Source organism: Mirounga angustirostris, unplaced genomic scaffold (genome assembly GCF_029215605.1).
Source record: "Mirounga angustirostris isolate CCGP_5_RB_7025 unplaced genomic scaffold, mMirAng1.0.hap1 SCAF_2, whole genome shotgun sequence".
In the NCBI taxonomy this organism is placed as follows: Eukaryota; Metazoa; Chordata; class Mammalia; order Carnivora; family Phocidae; genus Mirounga; species Mirounga angustirostris.
In genome coordinates, this window is record NW_026991710.1 from 127153345 (window position 1) to 127167608 (window position 14264).

The 14264-nt window shown below is 43.0% G+C and overlaps 1 protein-coding gene and 1 long non-coding RNA gene across 8 annotated transcripts in view; one reads left to right on the forward strand and one right to left on the reverse strand.

Annotated features, from left to right (window-relative positions):
• SH3D19 (SH3 domain containing 19) overlaps positions 1–14264 on the reverse strand; it is a 176035-nt gene that overhangs the window by 120957 nt on the left and 40814 nt on the right. The window lies entirely within an intron of this gene.
• On the forward strand, positions 677–2214 carry LOC135363666 (uncharacterized). Its single transcript, XR_010409587.1, has 3 exons — positions 677–905; positions 1713–1876; positions 2075–2214. It is a non-coding gene; the product is annotated as an uncharacterized LOC135363666 (long non-coding RNA).

Here is a 14264-nt window from a genome sequence, read left to right on the forward strand (position 1 = left end):
TCACCAGATATCTGCTCATTTTTCCAACCTCATGTCATTCTACTACAGGTTTATTTTGATTCCTAGAAACTGCCAAGTTCTTTCTCACCGTCTGGGCCTTTGCATAGTCTATTCCCTCTATCTCAAATGCTTTTCCTGATAGCTCTTCTCATGGCTGTCTCTTGTGGGCCTCTGTTGAGAACTTCTCTCTTCAATGAGACCTTTGAAGATTGGTCTCAATCTTCAAAGGTACTTGAATTGAGTACCTGATTGCCCAATCCAAAGACTCTTCCCCTATCCCTTACTCTCTAACTTAAAATCCTGTTTTTATCATAGTATTTATCACAGTTTAAAATGCTGTACTTGTTAAATTGTCTGTTGCTCGTCTGTCTTCTTTCCCTCCCCTCTCTCTCACATTCGTGGTGTGCACAAGGATGCACATGCACGCACACAATCCAACAGCCCTCTGAGGGCCAGATCACGTCTAAGTCTCATTTGTACTCTCAGGAAATGCTCAATACTTAGTGAAGGAACAATGCTTAAGAAGAGTCAGAGAAAAAAATGCAACCTCCAGAACTATGGGCTCTGCTGTGACAATCCATGACAGAGTCACGAGAAACCCATGGTCCCCCACTCTGCTTCTCTTCTCAGGTCTAAGGACACCAGAAAATACAATGTGTTGGTGGGGTCACTTCAGATCTCTGGTCACCCCGGCTCCAAAACGACAATAATCCCTGTGTCCAGGATTATCCTCTATCCTCACTTCCAGAGAAACACAACTAGCGCCATCGCTGTGGCAAAACTGGCCTACCCAGTTTCTTTTACCCCAGTTGTCCTGCCCATCTGCCTCCCCTCATCTGCAGCCCAGCTCAAGAACTCAACCTCCTGCTGGGTGACTGGATGGGGCTATTCTGGAATACACCAACGTGAGGATAAGTAGATCTTCTGAGCTCTCTTTCCTCAACTGACATTCTCCCCCCCTACTCTCTATCCCAGCCCCAGCATCAGATACATTGTACTCTCCAGGCAATTAATCTGAGATGCCACAGACTTCAAAGTCTCCTTGACCCTATTACCTCCCCCCTTTGCTTTCACACTTCTGCTGTGATCTCTTTGGCTTATTTATATCTGCTTTTGCTCTTGTTTAGCAATAGTGCTAAGACCTTAAAAGTGAGAAGGACAAGACAATGAGCTTAGAGAGAGGGTAGCTCTCAGTCTGAGATGTAATATAGCTCTCGCTCTGCACCCGGGTAGTGTGTGTGGTTAGATGGAGAGGGGAAGCAGGCATGAAGATGTATTCAAAAAAGTAAGGCTGCTCAGCAAGTCTCAAGGCAGATGAGGAGAGTAGAGCTTCATGCCTGAGTCAACGGTCTTCATTCTCTGGAGTATGTTAGATCCACCTCTTCATATGCTATGGAAGATAACAATATATTCCAAGGCCAAATGAGGTAATTCTGCGTCATTCATTGTTTTGGGTTTTCCTGAATCACAAGATTTTCTGTTATTTGTGGCATCTGAGTGGGAGCAAATGCCTTCGGCCCTGTTCAGACCCAGGGAACTCGGCCCTTAGGCTATTTCCCCGAACTGGAAGGCAGAGTGCCATCTGATATGGAGGCAGAATATTTAAAATCAGAGCTGAAATCCCTGAAAACCAGAGGCATAAAATCTGTATCCCTAGCTGAAAGTTGCTTCCTAATTTTTTAAGACAACTCTGATTCTTTTTGATCTTACAGATATGAAGCCATCTTACATACTGAAGGAGCTAAAGGTGCCCCTTATTGATCTCCAGACATGCAGCGACTACTATCAGAAAGCAAACTTGCATGGAATCAAGCCCATCATCAGTGAAGAAATGATCTGTTCCAAGCTCCCAGTGGGGCAGATGGATCAGTGTATAGTAAGAATCCATCCTGTAGGCACCTTCCAGAACTCTCCCCTTCCCCATATGTCTATTCCATGTCTCGTATCTTCAGAATCCCTGGGTAAATCCAGCAGTGTCTGGACGGGCCCTAACTCCACAGTTCTTGACTCAACGATTGGGAGAGTTACCCTCTTTGCCCTGTGCATGGCCTAGTCATCTTTCTTCTCTCCCCAGGGCAGTAGAGGAGATCCCCTGACATGTAGAGTGGAGGATTTCTGGGTCCTGGCAGGAGTGGTCAGCTGGGGATCAAACTGCATCCGAACCAATGAGCCTGGAATATATACAAACATCAGTTTCTACAAATCTTGGATTGAGAAGTCAGCCATTTCACATACTGACTTTTCTGCTGTCCTCAGTCTGGACTTCTCTGGGCTCCTCCCTGTAATGCTTCTACCTCTCATTTTCCTGGGGCTACCCTAACTGGCTGAGGTTAGTATGACCAGAGTTAAGTGACAATTAAGAATGAGGAAAAAAGGGGGTAAATTCTAGAAGTTGATGGCTTTTGTTTTTATTTTTTAAATAGGCTCCATGCCCGGTGTGGAGCCCAACAACCCTGAATCAAGACCTGAGCTGAGATCAAGTCGGACACTTAACCGACTCAGCCACCCAGCTGCTCCTAGAAGCTGATGGTTTTGATGAGAGATTCTGAAGATTCACCAAGACAGATGCAGTTCTGCTATTTGGGCTAGTCACCACAGGCTTAATCTGTTTGTTGCCTTTTATCCCCAAGTCAACCTGGAAAGCAAGGTTCCCAGTGTTAATAAAGTTTGGTTGATTCCAACTGTTATTTCTTTTTTTTTTTTTTTTAAGATTTTTTTTTTTATTTATTTATTCATGAGAGACAGAGAGAGAGAGGCAGAGGGAGAAGCAGGCTCCCAAGGAGCAGGGAGCCCGATGCGGGACTCGATCCTAGGACCCCAGGATCATGACCTGAGCCGAAGGCAGACGCTTAACCATCTGAGCCACCCAGGTGCCCCCAACTGTTATTTCTGATATTCACTCTTCTTGATGAAACTGGAGACAGCGCCTGGGGAAATCCAAAAGCATAGAACTTTAGGGCTGGAAAAGATCTGGAAATCACCTGGCCCAACCAATCCCATATTCTACTGATAAAGAAACTGGAGTCCAGAGAGGTTAGTAAGTTTGCCCTTGCTGAATTCCAGATGAAAATCATCCAGTATGGGCCTAGACTGGGTTCTGAAGAGAAGGCAAGGACTCAGAAGATTAGGTTTCAGTAAAAGCACAGCAGGAAAGAGGAGCCAAGGGCAGTGGATTAGTTATTCCTGTACAACAAATCACCCCAAAACTTCACAGCTGAAAAAACTCAAACACTGATTACCTCACAGCTTCTAGGGTCAGTAATCAGGGAGGGCTTAGCCAGGTGCTTCTGGCTCGGGGTTTTTCAAGGGGCTGCTGCTGTATCAGCTGTTCACCTCAAAGCTCAACTAGAAAAGAAGCTGCGGTCAAGCTCACTCACAGGTCTGTGGCAGGCCCCAGAGGATCTGCTTCTAAGGTCACTCACACAGACACCTCTGTAGGGCTGCCTCAGGGCAGCTGGCTTCCCCTAGAGCGAAGGAGCCAAGATAAAGCGAAAGAGAGCACCCAAGATGGAAGCCATAGTCTTTTCATAACCTAATCTCAAAACTGACATCTCATTACTTCTACTGTGTTCTAGTCTTCATTTATTTTTTTTATTTCTCCATACCCAACGTGGAGCCCAATGCAGGGCTTGAACTCATGACCCTGAGATCAAGACCTGAGCTGAGAAATAAGTCAATCAGAGAAAGACAAGTATCATGTGATCTCACTGATATGAGGAATTCTTAATCTCAGGAAACAAACTGAGGGTTGCTGGAGTGGTGGGGGGTGAGAGGGATCAGGTGGCTGGATGATGGACACTGGGGAGGGTATGTGCTATGGTGAACGCTGTGAATTATGTAAGACTGATGAATCACAGACCTGTACCTCTGAAACAGATAATACATTATATGTTAAAAAAAAAAAATAGTAGGAAGGGAAAAATGAAGGGGGGGAATCGGAGGGGGAGACGAACCATGAGAGACTGTGGACTCTGAGGAACAAACTGAGGGTTCTAGAGGGGAGGAGGGTGGGGGGATGGGTTAGCCTGGTGATGGGTATTAAAGACGGCACGTAATGCATGGAGCGCTGGGTGTTATACACTAACAATGAATCATGGAACACTACATCAAAAACTAATGATGTAATGTATGGTGACTAACATAACATAATAAAATTAAATTAAAAAAGGGGGGGGGGGGGGACCTGAGCTGAGATCAAGAGTCTGATGCTCAACTGACTGAGCCATCCAGGCACTCCTGCTGTATTCCAGTCTTGAAAACAGTGAGTCAACGAGGTATGAATATCAGGAGGCAAGAATCACTGAGGCCTTGGACCTTAAAAAAGGCTACCTTCTACAGGTAGAGTCAGGGAAAGGTGTGGACTAAGGAGCTAGGAAGCTAAAACTGACCAGCATTTAGTAGTCAAGGATTAAATGGAGGGATAGGGAGTTTAAATAGAGATATTCAGGGGACAATGCCTTCTGAGCCTCCCATTAACTCTACCCACTGAAAGCACCTCATGATTGTACTCTTAGGTGTCCTGGGGTTGAAGGAATGTATTTATTAGAGAGATCTCCCAACTCGCAATTTCCTGACTAAAGATTGGTCTAAGAACATGTCTCATGTAAGAAATCTATGGCTGCTTTATCCCTGTCCTTTTCCTCAGCAGGTATACAAAGAGTGGTTAAGAACATGGGATCTGAGGGGAGCCTGGGTGGTTTAACTGGTTAAGTGTCTGCCTTTGGCTCGGGTCATGATCCCGGCGTACGGGGATTGAGCCCTGAATCAGGCTGCCTGCTCAGCTCAGAGGGGAGTCTGTTTTTCCCTCTACCCTCCGCTCCCCCTGCTTGTGCTCTCTGTCAAATAAATAAATAAAATCTTAAAAAACAAACAAACAAACATGGGATCTGACACTGGCCAATGCTGACTTAATTTATGGATTTCATAAGAAGCTGATTAAAATAATAACAGGATTCTCTGTATTACTAGGCAAATAATAGTAAAAAAATAATTGGAAGAAGTTTTGGCAAGACAGTGGAATGAACAACAACAAAGTGGACATCCCTTGCTCAAATTTCATTAAATACCAATAAAATCATTGCTTTAAAAGGAAGATTTTCATTAAAAACTGCAAAGATAATTACATAAAAATACATAAAATTAAATCTGGGCCATTAAAAAGCTTCCCATACATATGAAAATGGTAAGAACTTCGAAAAAAAATTCCTTAAATGAAAAAATGATACAAAGTATAAGCAGGATTTAAAGAATGATTACAATTTATTCTCAAAGGGACACCATTCATGATAATAAGCTTTCCTCAGGATTTTTTTTTTTTTAGATGACAACACTACAGAATGGCAAGCAAGGACATATTAACATAACTAACAAAATTAACCAAAGATAAACTCACTAGGGGCGCCTGGGTGGCTCAGTCATTAAGCGTCTGCCTTGGGCCGGGGTTGTGATCCCAGGGTCCTGGGATCGAGCCCCGCATCGGGCTCCCTGCTCGGCGGGAAAGCCTGCTTCTCCCTCTCCCATTCCCCCTGCTTGTGTTCCCTCTCTCGTGGTGTCTCTCTCTGTCAAATAAGTAAAATCTTAAAAAAAAAAAAAAAAAGATAAACTCACTAAACATGTGAAACTCTAAATAAGTTAAAAAGATAACAGTGTGAGAAAAGACAATGGATCTAGATACTAGAGCCAAGAAATCCAACGGGGAGATAAAAGGTTTTAGAATCAGGAAATAAAATAGTTGAAAGGCACCTTACAAGTTATCAGTTACCTGACTCTCAACTCAAGGCGTTAAGTCTGCTTATTCAACAGACCCAGTGTTCACATAGCAGCACTGGAAAATCAACTAAATAACTGCTGGGAATGGATAACGACAACTATTTCTACTACACGGCACTGTCCCACCCCTTTCCCATCAGGATCCTCTAAAACTGAAACAGGAAAATTTTTTACACATAATACATGAGATGGAATGAGATAATTATCCGTAAAAAGAACCCCCCAAAATTTCAGCAAATACATGCCTTCTGTGTTTTAGGAAAAAGCTGAACTTGGAGATCTGAGTATAATGTCAAAGCAACATAAGAGGCATGAAATCATCAGTGAGAAGCTTAAATCTATCAACGGCATTAGGCACTGATTATAATCGGAAGGGGAAGGGGTCAGCATGGAATCCAAGGCAGCAAAAGCCAGATAACTATACATGTTCATCAGACCCTAGGCTGTTAAGGGGAAAGAGACTCTGACTCTGATGAGTATAAACATCACATTTTTTTAGAAAAATACGTTCTGTAATGGAGAAGTGCTCTTTCACCTAGTTTTCATAAAAAAGACTATTTCATCCTAATAAGTGAAATGCTCGTGGAGATTAACCACTTCCATTTATTCAGATCCTAAGTCTCTTCAAGCCACCACCAATTCACTAATCTGTCCCTATTCATATCAAGAAGATGTGCCCTGGTTAGGAAAAATGAAAATTCCAAATAATGGAAATGAATAGTCCTCAATGCAAATAAACATTCTGGCTCATACACAGGTCTCTTAAAATTTAGTGAGTCAGTCTCTTGAATTTGATGTATTCTAGGTGTTCTGACAAACCTTGAATTTCTGAAGCTGAAAAAGCTAAGGGCCCAAAGCCTAAATTGAGAGGACTTGTGCAAAGTCATGTTGCCTGTGAAAGATCTGCCTAAGTGGACTCTCTCTGGGTGACATGACATCTTTATCTCATCTCTGTAGCAGGAATTTATATTTACTTTATGCCTCCTCTGTATTGCCTAGTATGCTGATCACTTCTTTTTTTTTTTTTTTGAAGATTTATTCATTTTAGAGAGAGAGCACACATGCATGCATGAGAAGGGGGCAAGGGGGAGGGGCAGAGGGAGAGGGAGAGGGAGAGAGAGAGAGAATACCAAGCAGACTCTCTGCTGAGCATAGAGCCTGACACAGGGCTCAATCTCACGGCCCCAAGATCACAACCTGAGCCAAAACCAAGAGTCAGATGCTTAACTGACTGTGCCACCCAGGCACCTCCTGATCACTTTAAATATTATCTTACTTAGTCCTAACAAATCAAGAAGGGATTATTTATCTTGCTTTCACAAATCAAAATACACAGGCACACACACAAAACACAACTGAGGCCCAGAGAGGTTAAGTAACTTGCCAAAGATCACACAGCTAATATTTGATTAAATAGATTTATCTAGGAATGTCTGACTCAAAAGATCTGGCTCTTTCCACTATACCAGATTACCTCCACTCACTGTTAGAAGGCTCTACTAAAGGTTCATCTTTATACTATGCTGAAATAACACTGCCCTTTGGTTCTAGTTATTTGTACTTATTATACTCTTAGCTCCATTTGTAATTATTTGGGTGTCCACAGCTTTACTTCTCCTGAATAGACAACAGCAGCCTTGAGAAAATAAGCGCTATCCTAGTCATCTTCTTGACCTTCTAGCAGCATCTAATATACAGACCTGCAAACAGTAAGCATCAAATCTTACTTTCTAAAAAACAAAATGAGAGCTATAGACTATAGAAACCCAGTTGTCAAAACCATAGGAAGAATTCCTTTAGTATGAGTACAAGGAAACAAATATAAAAAGGGAAATATTTTTTCTCTTAGCCTCAAAAGAACAAGACCAACAGCTCTTGCAAAGGGCTACTGGTTGATGCGCAGGTAGTAGGGCCCTGGGCAAGTAGGATGGAGCTCAGAGCAGGATCAGTCCCTGTGGAGAAGGTGAGTGCAAGAGAGGGAAACTATAGATTATTGGCCAAGAAGGCAAAGAGCTGGGAAGAGGAAAAGGGTATCTCTAAAAGGTTATCCAGGGCCTGGCCCTGACATAATGGATGCCGAGTATATGGACTAATTCTAGAACATACTGGTTAGTGGAACTAAAGCTGGACTAAAAATGTCTTGTACAAGTTGAAGAACTAAGACCAGACTAGATCTTTTATTTTATTTATTTATTTAATTTTAAAGATTTTGTTTATTTGACAGAGAGAGAGAGAGCACAAGCAGGGGGAGCAGCAGAGGGAGAGGGAAAAGCAGGCTCCCCACTGAGCAGGGAGCCCGATGCGGGACTCGATCTGAGGACCCTGGGATCATAACGCTTAACGACTGAGCCACCCAGGCGCCCCAGACTAGATCTTTTAATAGGCCTAGGGTCTACTGTTGCAAGGTGACAGAAAAGGCAAAATGCCAGCGTAATCAATTATTCCTTAAAAGATTGTTTTATAAGGGAATTTATTCATTTTCCAATATAATACATCAATCTAATGGGTTGAATTAGAAGACACACAATGGAATCTATTTGCCCTTCCCAGAAATACAGACAAAAACCTACAAAACTTGCAAATCTATTGCTGTCCCTGTTTTATTCTCAGAGTGCTCAAGAGAAGACTGCATCCCCGAAGTGGTATCCCTGCTCTACAGCGGTGGTTCCCAACTGAGGGTGATTCAGCCCCCCGGGGGACATTTGGCAATGTCTGGAGACAATTCTGTTTGTCACGACTGGAGGTGGTAGTACTCCAGTAAAATAAAGGCCAGAGATGCTGCTTAACATCCTGCAATACACAGGACAGCACCCCACAATAAAGAACCATCTGGCCCAAAATGCCAGTAGAGCCAATGCTGAGAAATTCTTATCCGTGGGCACCATCAACATTAATCTAAGCAGGGCACCTGGGTGGCTCAGTCGTTAAGCGGCTGCCTTCAGCTCAGGTCATGATCTCATGGTCCTGGGATCGAGCCCCACATCGGACTCTCTGCTTGGCGGGGAGCCTGCTTCTCCCTCTCCCATTCTCCCGCTTGTGTTCCTCCTCTCGCTCTCTCTCTCTCTGTCAAATAAACAAATCTTTAAAAAAAAAATTAATCTAAGCCATCACCAACATGACCTGTTTGTCCAGAATTAAGTTAGTACTTAAAACGGAGATATTAGTTCAAAAACAACAAAAACAGCAGCTACTATTTATTATTGCATCCTTAAATAGGCCAAACCCAACCTAAGTACTTCCACTTTTTTTTATAAAAGACTTTATTTGAGTGAGCGAGCAAGCACACAAGCAGGGGGAGGAGACAGAGGGAGAGGTAGAAGCAGACTCCCCACTGAGCAGCGAGCCCGATGCAGGAATCTGCAGGGCTCGATCCCAGAATCCTGGGATCATGACCTGAGCCGAAGGCAGCCGCTCAGCCAACTAAGTGACCCAGATGCCCCCTAAGAACTTTCACTTTATCTCATTTAATTTTTACAAAAAATCTTGTGGTGTATTATTATTCTCATTTTGCAAAGATGAAAAAGTTCTAAGTCGGCCACAGCTGCATGCAATAAAGCTCCTACCACTACGAACACCTTGCCACTTTCCAAACCAACAGTTACTGTGTATAGCAGAGGTATTTAAAGATAATTTTAATGTTAACAGGGTAATGATCTGGGCACACAGAATCCAAGACCTGGAGACAGTGCAGGATAAGAAAGGCAGACAGCTAAAAGAGCTTCTCAGGAAAGTCTCTGGAGTGCCATTAGCACCTACTCTCTGACTTCCAATTCCCTGGCACTTCCTTATCTGAGAAGAAGGGGAGCGGTAAAACGGCAGACCAACATGTTTCTAGACTGCTACACCAAAAATAAGAAAATATTTGCAGAGGGATAACTGGGGCATAGACAAAGGTAAATGAATAAAGATAAACAGATAAATAAGCAATGCGCAATTCAATGTTACACCTGTAAAGAATTTGATCAACTGATTCCAATGCCTTCACAGAATAGTTGAAAACACAGGTCTTAGGAACAAAGTGACTTAGGATCATATAGCCATCCCCATGAAAACAACAGAATAGTACTGTGGGTTGAAAACCAGAGGAGACTTCTCCAATTCCAACTCTTTAAAAATGAACATTTTCTGGAGAGGGCCCAAGATGGCAGCGCTGAAAGATCTTAAACTCACCTCCTCCCATGGACACACCAAATCTATAGCTACAACATACAAATCACTTCCCCCTAAAAAAGCTCTGAAAACTAGATGAACTGCTCTCCACAACAATGGATAAAAGGAGCACATCAAGATATGCAGGAGAAACAGAGATACAGTCTCACAAAACACCCCACCCCTGGCATGGTGACAGACAACAGGGAGGGATCTCACCAAACAGGCACTTCTCCCAGGGGGAGGGGGAGGTTGGTGCCCCATACTGAGCAACCTACCCCTGGTATCCACACAGGAAACAGAAGCCTCCAAAACGTCTGCCTTGGAAAGCCAATGAGGCTCATGTCTGGGGTTCCCGAAGTGTTACAGGAGCCTGAGATCCCCCTCTTGGGGGGCTCACACGTAGTCTTGCTGGCCCCGAGACGCAAGGAAAAACAGGTCTGAAAGTGCCTACACTCTACGTGACGGAGATTCTTTGCTGATCTGGGAGCACCAGCTGGAGGAGGGGAGACAGCTGAGATGCTCACCAGAGATGGAGGCCCTCCGGGACGCCACTGCCCCACGGCCCACACAGCCTGCTAGCACAGGCGGGCAAGTGCGCATGCAGTACCGTCCTGCCCCTGTGCTGCGACAGGTCGGGGCAAGAAGTCGCAGCACTTGCTAAGGCTGGGGAGTGAGGGCAGAGGCAACACTCCCTTGGCTCCCTGGCTGGGGCAGGTCACAGAGCTCTCCCATTCTCTAAAGTCGGTGAATGTGGGCAACTGCAACACTTTCCTGCCCCCTGACTGGGGCTGGTGACTGTCAACAGTCGAGGCATTCTCCCACTACCAGCCTCAAGCCAAAGTGTGCAAACAGAAAAGGCACTTCCACTGAATCCCTGAAGCCCACAGATGCACTCAGTCAAGACATTTTCCCCCTGCCTTTCTGCAGCCAGTGACTGTGCCCTGCCCCCACACCCTCCAACTGACTCACTAAAGCCAGCAGGTGCATGCAATCCATGATTGATTGCCTGGCCCCGAGACCAAGAGGACTGGTGTCCCAAAGCGCCATGGAACGGCATAACAACTGCAAAGGCAGTTCTTGGCAGGCTCGGACCCCCAGGGCACTACCCAGACAGCAGACTGAAACACATCCCCAGTCTTCCCGTGAATAAAACATATTCACTTAGCCTGGAGCTTCAGCCTGAAGGATAGGCTTCAGGTTTCCCTCACATAGAGAGGCTAAGGAGTGGTCCCAGGGAACATATGCAGGAAGACATCATCCTTGCGCACTCTGCTGACTTCACTACAGTCAATTCTGCTACTGGGTACCTTGAAGAAAACAGAACACTAATTCGAAAAGACGTATGCCCCCCTACGTTCACTGCAGCATTATTTACAGGAGCCAAGATATGGAAACAACCTAAGTGTTCAGGGATGGATAAATGGATAAAGATGTGACATCCATCCATCTATCTATCTATCTATCTATCTATCTATCTATCTATCTACCTATCTATCTATCTATCTATCATCTATCTATCTATCTATCTATCTAATGGAATACTGCACAGCCATAAAAAAGAATGAAATCTTATCCATGACAACATGGATAAACTTTGAAGGCATTATGCTAATTGATAAGTCAAACAAAGACAAATACCATATGATTTCACTTACATGTGGAATCTAAAAGATAAACATACAAACAAAGCAGAACTAAATTCAAACTCAAAGATACAAAAAACTGATTGGTGGTAGCCAGAGAGGGGGAGGGTTTGGGTGGGGAGGGAGCAAAATGAGTGGAAAAGATTAAGAAGTACAAACTTCCACAGTTATAAAATAAATAAGTCACAAGGATGTAACATATAGCACAGGGAATACAGTCAGTAATATTGTGTTAACTTTGTAAGGTGACAGATAGTAACCAGACTTACTGTGGTGACCATTCTGCAATGTGTAAAAATGTCACATCACTATGTTTACACCTGAAACTAATATAATAGTGTCAATTATACCTCAATTAAAAAAATAACAAGAGAAAAAATGAAAAAGAGGACATTTTCTTCAGTAACTCAATGCCATTATCACACCTATCAAGACTAGTAATAATTCCTCAATACCATCTAATACCAAGTTCAGAATCAAATGTCCTTGAATGTATCAAAGTGTCTTTTTAGAGTTGGTTTGTTACAAACCAAACAAGGGCCATGCATACTTACCTCTCTTAAGTTTCTTTTCATCCAGAGCAACTTCCGTCCCTTTTTACCCTCATACCATTTGCTTATTACAGAAACCACATCAGTTGTTTTATAAAACGTCCCACATTCTGTACTTGACTATACACTTGTATTATAGTTAAATTTACTCTTTATCCTCTGTATGCACTATGAGTGGAAGTAGCTTTAGAGACTCAGGTTTCACTTTTTTTGATACGAATACTTCATTGGATATTGCTTCATACTTTGTCTAATCAGAAGACACATGCCTGCCTTTTTCCCTTTTCATGATGCTAAGATTGATCAGAGGGTTCAAATGGTAACAGCTTGAGCACTCTATCAACTTCTCATCTAAAACTTTCGACTACTGATAATCATCCCCTGAATCAATGATCTCATGAGGGGCTGCAAGCAGTGGTTTTCAAATTCCATCAGTCCAGGCACATTTATTAACTGGAATTCTTCCCTCTCTTCAACTAAGCACCCCCCCCCCTTTTTTTACTCTGAATCACCATTTGGACAGGAAAAGCAAGATAACTACTTAATACTTTCCTTTTACTTCCAATTTTCAGAGGAAGAGGAGCTGGTGTTTTAGTTACTTCCAATAAAGCTTACTTTTAACTAAATTGGAAACAAAATAAAATATATTTTTTATAAAACATTTAAACAAAAGGGAAAAGAAGAGCTCTGTAAGCAATCCAACTAATTTTAAAGAGTTAACCAGCGACTTCAGATTTATCCAGGGATATAAAAGTCCAAAGATCTAGGACAACCACAAGACTCTCAGAGGAAAAGAGTATCTGGTCAAATTCTTGTTCCTTTGATAAATCAACAGAAAGACCTGTCCAGAGCTTTGGTGTCTTTGCAAAGTGACTACCTTTATCCCAAACATGACTTGAAGGCAAACCTCAAGCTGAGATCTTTTTAAAAAGCTATACTTACATGAGCTGACTAAATAATAAAATCTTCTGTGAATACCACAAATTAATTGGAACACCCTGAGATATAGTGTATCTGGCAGGGTCCCACCACAACAGTCCCTTCTGCTTAGCTGGCCACATTTCTGCAACCTCATCTTCCCCACTACATGCATAAGGGCACTTAGACCAAAGACAATTAGTCCATAGCCATGGAACTATGTCCTGGTAAGACAAGATAATCTGTTCAAATCCTTGGGAATTTGAACTGAAAATAAGGAAAAACTTGGGCAGTTTATAGTGGGAAGAAAAGGCATAGACTATGGTTGAGCCATACTAATGGCAGACGACCCAAGTGAAGATCCTGAACTCCCTGGATGAGCTCTTTAGTCATCATGAATCCAAAGCTCCCTTCCTGCTCTGGTCTCCAGGTGTGTCCTATGATAGCTCCAGATGTCCTTGTTACTCTGTTCTCCTTACTGTTCCACAGATATCTGTATTTGTTTGCCAGGGCTGCTGTTAACAAAGTACCACAGACTGGGTGGCTTAAAAAACAAATTTATATTTTCTCACAGTTCTAGAGGTGAGAAGTCTGAGATCAAGGTGCCAGCAAGGTTGGATCCTCCTAAAAGACATTCCAAGTTTCCTTGGCTTATAGACAGCCATATTCCCCCTTTGTACATGTCTGTGCCCAAAATTCCTCTTTGCATAAGGACGCCAGTTATACCGGATTAAGGCCCACACCTAATGACCTCATTTTACCTTAATTACTTCTTTAAAGACACTCTCTCCAATGGTCACATTCTGAGGTATGAGGGGGTTAGGACTTTAATGCATGGATTTTGGAGGATACACATTTCAGCCCCTAACAACATCTTTAAAGTGATCCCCTCTTTGCTTAAGCTAGTTAAGTGTTGTTGGTTGTACCTGAATAAACCTTACCAAAATAGCTACATTTTCTGGTCTTCTATTATTTAATTATTCATGTGTTTCTTTCGAACCTCCCAAGAGTTTGAGCCATAAGAGAGCAGTAACATGCTTTAAAATTCAGTGAATTCTACCTCCACAGACCTAGTACCCTACAAACAGTTGGTACCAGAAACATAAAGGGCACAGAGAGTTCTGTAGAAGATGCTGTGCCATGGCACCCAAGATCCTGAAAGGGTCAGGACTAAAGTATTCATTCTCTTAGCAACCACGAGTATTGGCTGCTGTTAGTTCACAGCTAAGTC